The sequence below is a fragment of the Cicer arietinum genome, chromosome 8 (assembly GCF_000331145.2).
Source record: "Cicer arietinum cultivar CDC Frontier isolate Library 1 chromosome 8, Cicar.CDCFrontier_v2.0, whole genome shotgun sequence".
NCBI classification, from domain to species: domain Eukaryota; kingdom Viridiplantae; phylum Streptophyta; class Magnoliopsida; order Fabales; family Fabaceae; genus Cicer; species Cicer arietinum.
The window spans coordinates 18,921,833-18,930,117 of NC_021167.2; the positions used below are offsets into that span (position 1 = coordinate 18,921,833).

At 24.7% G+C, this 8,285-nt stretch overlaps 1 pseudogene; it reads right to left on the reverse strand.

Moving 5' to 3' along the window:
- Positions 1-1,770: 1,770 nt before the first annotated feature.
- Positions 1,771-2,968, reverse strand: LOC101497739 (cytokinin hydroxylase-like; annotated as a pseudogene).
- Positions 2,969-8,285: the final 5,317 nt, after the last annotated feature.

The window sequence follows — 8,285 nt, forward strand, 5'->3', positions numbered from 1 at the left end:
AGCTTGAAAAGCATTTGTAAGCTATGTTAAGCTTATCTGAGAAAGATCTTTAGATTCTTTAAGTGAAGAAATTTTGAATTCGAACCTTTTAGGTAAAACCACCAAGATTTTTTCTACAATTCTACTATCAAGAAACTCTTCCCCCCAACAATCTATTCTGGGTTACAACTTTCATAAATTTGGTCATGAAATCATTTATGGTTTCAACTTCATTCACCTTCAAGGCTTAATAACCTGCATTTACTTGGTTCTTTCATTCCCAAAAAACTCTTCTTCCAAATTTGTTTTGATGTCTCCAAGTGTGAGATTCCCATGAAAACATCATCATTCATAGCAGAGTGAAGGATGGTAAGAGCCTTAGCACTCTTAGAAACTTTCTCACTGTGGTATCTCATTTGAGCAACAGTTGAATTTTCTTGCAAAGGTGGTGGTTCAGTAGTTGTTTCCACCACCTCCCAAAGATCATATGCTCTCAATTGAGTCCTCATCTTTACAGACCAGAACTCATAATTCTTTCTTGTAAATACAGGATGTGCTGATAGTGTAATATTGTTAGAAGCCATCAAGAAAAAAAGGTTGGGATCAAGAAAACAGGTTTTTTTAATTTTCTTCTCTAGTGATTTTTTTTTTCTATTCAAATGGGTATTCTATTTTTGTAAAAAAATTGGTATGCTGAATTTTATGTGGTTTTAAAGCATAGCCCTTCAAGAACAAAGAGATTCTAGATACCAATTGTTAGTCTCTTTAAAATTCAGAAAATATAAATCACTTTCATTCACTACAAAATATTGTTTCTAATACAATATAAAAAAAAAACATAAAAGAAAAAAAACAGTAGGACGTCATGGTGGTTTGTCACCAAACCATAATTACAAAGGTTTAAACCACTCCAACAAGTATGAGTCACCATACTTCATGCAGAGGTAACTTGAACAACAAAATAACACTCAAAGATAAAACAAAATATCACAAAATATTATTGATGAATATCTCAAAATCCATGCTTTAACAATTTTTTTATGTAAACAAAAAATAATTGCATTTTTTAAAACACTTTTTATTTTCTTCTAATTTTATATAAGAACATATTTGATTGAAGAGAATAATAGCATTAAATAAAGTTAAATTAATTAGATTTTATTTATATTTTGGTTCAAAAATATGACTATTTTTTTTCTTTTATTTAAGTTCATATTATTATTTAATTTAAGCTAAATTACATTCGTGGTCCCTTAACTTAATTTTAGGTAACGTTTTAGTCCTTTATCTTTTTTTTTTCCCGACTTGGTCCTTTATTTTAATTTTAAGTGACAATTTGATATTTTATGTTTTAAAATTTCAACAATTATATCCTTTTTTATACAAAAATTCAAAAAAAAAATTCAATCAAAACTCATAAAATTAATTATATTCTTCAATATAATACAAATTTCATCAAATTCGTAACGCAAATCTTCAAATAAACTCATATTTTCATACTTTATTTGATATTTTTAGGAATAAAGGACTAAATCGGGAGAAGAAAAAAAAGATAAAGAACTAAAACGTTACCTGAAATTAAGTTAAAGGACCAAATATGTAATTTAGCCTTTAATTTATTTCAAATCAAATAACAAAGTATTAGAGATATAAAAGTCTTTTACAAATCAGTCACATTTGATTAAAAGTTAATTATTCTCATTTACATTTGATTAAAAGTTAATTATTCTCATTTACATACCATATTACAATTTTAGATGAAAGTCACATGTAAGAGAAAAATAATAAAATGTAACATATAAATTATATTGAGAATGTGAATGTTTATTACATAAAAAAATGACAATGAAAATGTTAACATTCTACAATGGTTGAACTATGAGAGGAAGTACAAAAAAAGGGTCTTAGAGACAACATGATAGTAGGAAAATGGTGATAATTAGGGGATACTTTAAACTTAAACTTAGAGAGAAGTAGGGCTAAAACTATCTTATACTCCATGAAGGTCAAGTTCCAACCAACAGATGTTCTCCCTCCAAAACCAAAAGGCAAGTATCCCATTGTGTGGTTCCATCCTCCATTGGCATCATTCATGAACCTTTGTGGTTTGAAATTGTTGGCATCAATCCAAATGTCTTCCTACATTAAATGGTCATGTCATGATGGATTGCTACAACATCAATCCAAATGTTGGTCCCTTTAAGCACCTTAAAATTATCTACTTGAATGTCTTCCTTAACTTCCCTTGGCACATTTGGAGATGGTGGGTAGAGTCTAATTACTTTATTCATCACCCATTTCATCTTCATGAATAAAAACAAATACATTAAAGACAATTTAGCTCACACAAATATATTTTCTACATTAAATATATAATATGTCTTTAGTTGAGAATAATATTTTGTGTGTAACTCAGACATCATTTGTGTATAATTATAAATTAATTTCTCGTGTTAGATAAAACCATAATGTAAGACAAAAATTTCCCTAAAAAATAAGTTGGTTATTTTCATGATTAGATTCATAACTAAAACTACTGATTAGTTGAAACAAACTAGATCAGTTGAACAATCTCATCTAAATCAAATTTTTTTTTTTGCAATTACAAACAATTTAAGTAATGAAAAAATTGAATAAACCAATTTTAATTACCAATTTAATTTTTTTTTTGTTATAGTTGTATATATATTTTGATTCACACAAACGAAAATTTTTATTAGGAATTATCTTACCTTCTTTAAATCAGCAAGCAAGTTGATATCAAGTTCTTCAATGTTGCCAACCACTTCTTTAATTTCATCTCTCAATTGGTTTTGCCAATCTTCATTCAAAGCTAGAAGTAGCAAAGTCCATGTGATTGAAAGTGATGTGGTCTCAAATCCACCAAAGAAAAATGTCTTGCACTCATCAACCAATTCCCTCATGGTAAATGCCTTCTCCAATTGTCCATCCAACTCTTTATTTTCTTTCACAAGTAATATACATCAACCATTTGCACTAGAATCTGACAATAATAATTCTTCATGTCAGGAAGACATGCTTTTCAACACTATATCTGATTGTTTGAACTCACATTCTAATGATTAAATGAAGGGTTAAATAAATTTTTTATTATTATAAAATTTTATTTTTATTTTCACTAAAAACAGTTATATTAATTATTGATAACTATCTATCATTGATAAATATTTATAAACTATGCATAAAAAGACCAAAAAAGTATTTGTAAGTAATATATATATATATATATATATACACACACAAAATTAGGGGATAAATATTTTTTGAATACATAAAGGAGAATAGGATAAAAATATTTATCACTAATAAATATTAAAAAATAAAGAGACAATTTAAAAAAAACCCACAAATTGGTCATTAATGATAAATATAAAAACTTAAGATACAAAAATTTATCATTGATACATATAAAACCACATGACAAATATCGGTCATTATTAATATTTATAAATCATATATAAAAAACAGCAAATAAATATTTATTATTGACAAATATAAAAAATCACGAAACAAAGATTTATCATTGATATATAAAAAATCACGTGGTAAATATCTGTAATTATAAATATTTATAAATCTTACATAAAAACACCAAACAAAAATTTAGAAGTAATATATATATCCAAAATCGTCACAAATCAATATTTAAAAAACAACGAGACATATTTTTTATTGGTACATTTAAGAACACGAAATAATTGTCTTTTATTAATAATTATAAAAAATAAATATTTATTCTTGATACATAAAATGATATTCTTTTAAAGATTTTATAATACCAATAATGACACGTTACACCTGCTATCACACGCTTATTTTTGCTAGTTATATATAAGAAAGTCATATCAGTCATTTTATTTTATTTTTGAATTTTTTATGAGTATAATTAATCAAACTCAGACTCAGTACTCTGATTTATAACACTCGCACTTAATATATATCAACCTCTTGCACTAAAATATAGTAATAATAATTTTTCAAGTTACAAAGACATGTTGTTGGACGCTTTGCTTGATTGTTTACACTCAAATTCATTTTATCAAATAAAGAGTTAAATAAATTTTAAATTATTATGAAATTTTAAAATAAAGTTAGTCTCCCTGATAACAGTTACATTTTTTAATTTTTACAAAATTATTGAATAAATAATTTTAGTCTTTGATAGAACGAACCATGTTTAACCTTTCTCTAATTTTTAAATTTTTGAATAATATTTTAGAATTATATTTAAAACATTATAAAAAAAATACCGCAAAAGTTAATTATTTTTTTTTATTTCTTATTAATTACCTATGATTTTTTTATTTTTTTTAATTTCTTATTAATTACATATGATTATTTTAACGCCACAAATTTAAAATAAAAAAATAATAAACATAACTATAAATCGAATTTTAAGATCACTTTTTAGAGTGTGTCTAATATGCATCACTCAAAATTATAATAATAAAATATAGAGAGAAAATTAATATTTTATTAAAATTTATTAAAAATAATAAAATATGCCATTCGATCAAGATCATATCAAATAACCTTTTAATTTCGAGTACATTTAATTGTTATTATTTTATTTAAAAATCACTTTTTTTTTTAATTATATATATATATATATATGTGTGTGTGAGAGTAAAGACGATGAGATTAAGTGGAGAAAATGTTGGGGCTATAACATGCCTTCAGCCATAACCAAGCCATTTCCAAACATATATAGGATCCCTGTCATTTCTAAAAACACTAGGTTTTCCCCTAGTCTTGGCCAAAACCTTTGTGGACATTTTCTTTAAGAATTCAGGGTCAGCAAAAATGGCTCCGTACCTAACCAATAAACAAAAAATTTCCATACAAATCAAAAAACAAAACCATTATTCAACATAATCAATCACTACATATATATTAGAAAAAGTTAAACACAAAATAAGAGAGAAAAAATATATTAAAATTAAAATCGGTCCTCAAATTTCATCGTCTCTAACACTTAGAGACGGAATTAGACACAATTAATTTTCTATATTCATATTTAATTAAATTTCTTTAAAAACATTTTTTTTAGATGACATGATAAAGAAATTCGTACACAATCAAATTCTAAAACATAATATTTAGTGTAACAATATTGATATGTCAATATTTTTCTAAAATGACCCAAATGATTTACAAAATGGGATTAAAGTATAACTTACCATAAGATTTTTGCCATGAATTATAATATGGAGAAACGGTAGAGTGAATGTCATGGTTGATATGTAAGGACCCAAATGGAGAAGAAAAATAAGAATTTAGGTTTATGTTCTTTTTCATCTCTTTGATGTTTCCTAGTGAAAAACTTGGTGTTGGCCCACCAAACCCACATCTCTTAAGATTTTTATGTTTTTGGTTAGGTAAAATCCACCAAAAATATGTTAGTATTGGCAGCAAGCAAAGACACAACGTAAATATTAGCAATGTGAGTATAATAAGAACTTCTAATAGACCTACAAATTCCATCTCTTTGACAAGGTCGGTCCAACACGTTATGAGGCCTAAGGTAAAATTATTAGATGAGACTTTTTTTAAAAGTTAATAAATAAATTATTAAAATTTTATTTAATAACTATAGAAAATTTCTTATATAGATTTAATAACATTTTTAAATCTATTTTCTCTATATATTTTTAACAATAAAATAAAATATTTTAACTGTTCTACCACAACATAAAAAACTTATGTAAAATTTTCCAACTTTTAGTTGAAGAAAGAAATCATGTGTATACATTGTACCACTCCAATAACTCATGTTAGTAATATGTTTAATACTTATCTCATGATTTCTCAATTTATCACTAATATTTTTCTCATTCCTATTAGCCTTCATTAGCCCATTTACTTTTATACTATAGAGAGTATTAAATAATTTTCAATAAAAAAAAAATATTTTATTTAATTTATATAAGATTTTATCGTTTTTAATCTTAAAAATATTAGGATGTGAGACCTTTTTATTCAATAAAAAAAGATTGGATATCTTTTTATTAAATAAAAAATTTTGAAAAATATTGGAGGTATTTCTATTGTATAAAAAAATTGCTTATTTAGGAAGACCTTGACATTAGTTGTGTGTGTAACACCTAAATTTTATAATAAACTATTTTATTAGTTAAGTACGATTTTAAATAATTAATTTAATGATAAAATTATTTTAGAATATATGATGATAAATTTTCTGACTAATTTTCGTTATATAAATGATAAACATTTCTCTTCGAAATGTATCAGCACCAAAAGAAGTATCGGTAAAATACGTTGATATTGCGAATAATATGATTTTGTTTAAAGGTGGGGTGGTTAATTATAGTTATTTTATGTCTTATATAAAACCATTATAGTCAGTTGATTTATATAAAGAGAGATAGAAACTCACTAATTGTTTTATAATTGATGATGCAATCCTGATATGCATTTAGTTTACTGTATCTAAAATTGTATTGTATATAAATTAAAGTAACTCTTATATTTCCATTTATTATATTTTTATTGTTATCTATAAAAAGTATTGAAAGTATAAATAAATTTATAGTATCAAATTATATTTCATTAATATTTGATATATTTGTATGCATGCATATTTTATTATAAGAAAGATTGCATTAACCTCCGTCTGTGGGTTCAGTTTGGATTTCAATCAAAATCTCTCTTAATTTTTATCAATTCTCTTAATTTCTTCTAGTTTCACTTGTTTTTTGTTTTTGTTTTTTATTTTTATTTCGTTGGATTGAAAAATTTATAACATATATACAATTAAAATTTTATACAAATTTAAGGTCATTTAATATGTATGTGAGACTCACGAAAAATAAAGTGTTCAGTAAAATTGTATAAGATATTAATTTTTATGTATATAAATAACATATTAATGAATTTAAATTTGTATAAAATTTTATATTTATACGATATAAATTCTCAATCCTAATAAAAAAATTAAATTGAAAAGAATAAAATAAATTGAGAGAAATAAAAAGAATTAAGAGAGATTAAAAGATGCTTGGATTGAGATAATCCAAATCCCGTAAAATCCATTTAAAAATTACAAATAAATTTAGTTTAAAAGTAAACATTAACCTCCCCATTACTTTTTTTTTTCATATGGATAAACACCTCTCTTCCCCGTGAGTTGTGACACAGTTTGTTCTATGTTAAGGCTCTTTCGTGGTGGAAGTTTGAGGGAAATAAATTTAAAAAACAAAAAATGAGAGTGTGTGATGTGAGTGACATTTGAAAAAAAATTAAGAGGATATTTACCTTTATTTTCTAATATAAACTAAATATTTATGTAAAATGTTTTTCTAGTGTTATGCATAGTTACTAAATTCATTAATAAAAATTGTAACTCTCATTAAACTTTTTTATTGTTTTTGGCAAAATATTTTATAATTTATAAATTAAGTCAACATTCCGGATACAATTAAATAATATAAAGGTTCAAATTAAAGCTTCTTTTGTATATTAAAGACATTGAAAATGAATAGATCTAAACCTAGGGGTGCCACTGACTGCAATAGTCACTTAATTTGAATGTGTCCAAAGATTAGTTCATAGATAAATTACACATTGCGTGCATTGATATGTTTATACTAAATGTTCAAATTATTTTTGAGTTAGTACATGTTTTGTTTATTTCTTGATAAAAAAAATTATATATATAGAAGTAAGAATTAAGAAGGAAGGAGTTGGATTTTAACTAGTCAATAAATTTTAATAAAAGTTAAAAGAAAAATCATTTAAAATAATTTGAATTCAAATTCTAACTATAAAAATCTATAGTTAAATTTTACTTATTTTCCAACCTAACTAGATTTGAATTACCAACGTTGTTTATACTAAGGGTTAAAAAAGTTGAAATATGTGAAACAAATACCTGTGATATTTTGGCGAAATTTTGGGCTACGTCCAGTCCTCACAGTTGTGCGTTTTTTTCACCAAGTGTTTAAAACAAAGAACCTTCTTGGTTTTACAGCACCTAATTCATATCTGACTTGATTTGTTATAAGCTCTATTTCTTTCCACCCATAAAGAGATTTAATCAATTCACCTATCAGTCTTGATAGGATTTCAAACAATCTATTCAAACTATACTAAACTCTTATAGTTTGAGTTTTACAATAATGATAAGATTGTTTTGATAGAATCTGAGATATCTCAACTCTTGTTTGAGATTCGATTCTTTTACAAAGAATTCAGTACAATAATGACGAAGTAATATATATAATTAGAACCCAATCTTTCTTGAGACAATGAGAATTTCAAGTATG